Raw genomic sequence first — 2,766 nt, 5'->3', positions numbered from 1 at the left:
ACACATCTTTCACTATCCCCTCGGGTATTAAAGTCGTTTGGTCTGCCAGCTGCAAAGATATTGGCACCGAATCTCTCCAATCTCCTTTAAATAGACAGAGGTATTAAATTAATTGAGGCCCCAGAGTCACATAATGATTTATCAAAATTTTTAGTTCTTAATGAGAAAGGTATAGTAAAACTCCCTGGATCTCCACACTTTTGTGGGAGTTTGCAATATAGCACTGCAATGCTCTGTAAGCTTGACCACTGAGGTCTTCTCTATTTTCCTCTTCTTTGTAAGGATCTATTTCAAGTATTTGGCATAATAAGGCATTTGTGAGAGAAATTTTGTAAATGGTAAATTTACATGAACCTGTTTTAGCACATCCATAAATATCCCAAACTTCTTGTCCAGCTTTTCTCTGTATAGCTTTTGGGGGAAAGGTAGCACTGGCATATGCTTGCACTTTTTATCAACATCATTTTTCAGCTGCTTCCCACTTTCTTTTCAAGTATCACATCATCTTGGATCGGGTGGGATCTTTCAACACTTGCCCACTTCTCAAGGTCACAGCATTCAACGTTTCATTGGGATTCATTTCTGTATCTGCGGGGAGAGTACCTGGAATCCTCTCAAACAATAGAGTGGCTAGCTGCCCAACCTGTCTTTCTACGTTTCAAAAACCAGTACCTATTTCCTTGATAGTTGCTCCATGTTCCCATATAGCTGCGCTATGAGTTTCAAGCCTCTACCGAATGGGCTGTTGAAGCTGAAATTGGTGCCTCTACCGACTTTGGAATGCTGGAGCTCCTTGTCCCTGGTGTCTAGAGTTATTTTGTTGTCATGCATTTGCAGTACCCCCAAGTGAACTCCATGAAAAACCAGGGTGCCTCTGACCCATTGCATTAAAATTGTAGTTTCCCACAGCATTTACTTCCTTAGTTGAGACTTGACACTCATAAGTAGGATGTCCTCTTGCACATATATCACATGCTGCATGAGGCTCACTCTGTATCAACGCTAAGGTCAGCTTCCTTATCTCTTTGGCCATAGCATCAAGTTGTACCTGCACAGATGTGTTAGCATCAACCTGGTGAACACCCGTTGATCTTCTTCTTTCAGCACTCTCAGAGGGCTACTGATTTGCATCTTCAGATAACTCATCAAGAATTGTGACTATCTCCTCTGGAGTCTTCTTCATCAATGGACCTTCCACTGCATTGCTCAATGTTCTACTTGAGGCCGGTTTCAATCCATCCCAAAAGTCATAGAGTTGCATCCAGAGTTCAATTCCGCTATGTTGACACTTTCTAACAATCTGCTTAAACCTCTCCCATGCTTCAAAAATAGTTTCATTCTCTTTCTGGTAGAAGTTATGTATTTCTCTTCTAAACTTGCCCGTTTTAGCTGAGGAGAAATATTTATCAAGAAGTTTTCTGGTCATCTCCTCCCAAGTTCTAATTGATCTCGTGGGCAAGCTCCGAAGCCATTGCTTTGCATATTCTTTAAGAGAAAAGGGGAATGCCATTAGATACAATGCATCTTATGATACGCCATTGTATTGAAAGGTGTTCATAATTTCCTCAAAGTCCATTAGATGTGTATTTGGATCTTCGTTTGGCTTCCCTCTGAGGACACAGCAATTCTGAAGGGTTTGAAGCAACCCTTGCTTTAACTCGAAATTGTTTACTGCAATTGGAGGTGGTCTAACACTTGATAATCCTTGATTGTAGACCGGTCTAGAATAATCGCCAAGTGGTCTCCCAGGTATGGGAGCTATATTTCCGAACTTGTCTGCACCCAAAGGTTGATTTTGAGCAATTCTAGAACCCCTCTCTTCTTCGTAGATAATCTGTGCATCTTTAATAGCTGCTTCTTCTGCATCTCGTGCAGCTTGTTCTCATTGTTGGGCTGCTTCTCTTGCAGCCAAATCCACATTATCTTCACTGTTTCCAGTCATAACTATGATTGAGGATTGCCCAACCTTTTCTGATGTCTTGGTGAGACTTATTTCCTTCCTTAGCTGTCGTAGATATTTTTCAATTTCTGACTCGTATGGTAGCACTTTCTCCGCAGAAGTTCGAGTCATGCACCAACCTAACTTGTATCCTGCACACAATCAAAGAACACTAAACGTAAAAAGGAAAAACAAAAAACAAAAAGAAAAATTCCTAAATTAGTACTACAAACTATTTCAAACACTATTGATTGCCAATCCCCGACAATGGCGCCAAAATTTGACGAGCTCGGAACACACACTTAAATTATGCTCGCTAGTCAAAGATAGTCTAGTATAATTTCATATACACGGGGATTGGAGTTAAACAATATTTTTGTAGTTTCTAGCTTGATTGCTATCCAGGAGAATCAACAATTGAGATTTATATGATGAATAACTAAAATTAACTAAGAATCTAAAGGTATTGACTAATGACTATCACAACAAGGAATAAGCAAAGATAGTTATCAGTGGAAGAATATAGAGTTTTGATAGGATAAGTGCAAGATAATTGTTCGGGATCTAACTCTAGATAATTCACTTCTAATATTCAAGTGAGTCTCTTGAATTCACTCAATTATTAGTTCAAACATTCAGCAAAAACTCCTCTCTCGATTTAGTTTTAACCTCACAAGATGAACCAATTTAAGTACGTGAAGATATGCAAGAATGCGTAGTGGATTGGTATTTAGGAGAACCTCTCTCGATTATCTTCCTAACTAGGTTTAATCAATGATTCAACTAGCCTCTTTCGATTACTAAGAAGAAATAATGAACTCAACCAA

General features: G+C 39.3%; 1 non-coding gene across 1 annotated transcript; it reads left to right on the top strand.

Moving 5' to 3' along the window:
- Positions 1–1,271: 1,271 nt before the first annotated feature.
- LOC142176827 (small nucleolar RNA R71) lies at positions 1,272–1,378 on the top strand. The gene has a single exon (XR_012705634.1). It is a non-coding gene; the product is annotated as a small nucleolar RNA R71 (small nucleolar RNA).
- Positions 1,379–2,766: the final 1,388 nt, after the last annotated feature.

This window comes from Nicotiana tabacum, chromosome 22 (genome assembly GCF_000715075.1).
Source record: "Nicotiana tabacum cultivar K326 chromosome 22, ASM71507v2, whole genome shotgun sequence".
NCBI classification, from domain to species: domain Eukaryota; kingdom Viridiplantae; phylum Streptophyta; class Magnoliopsida; order Solanales; family Solanaceae; genus Nicotiana; species Nicotiana tabacum.
The sequence above is the reverse complement of the archived record's forward strand: the minus strand, read 5'-3'. Positions and strand labels throughout refer to the sequence as shown.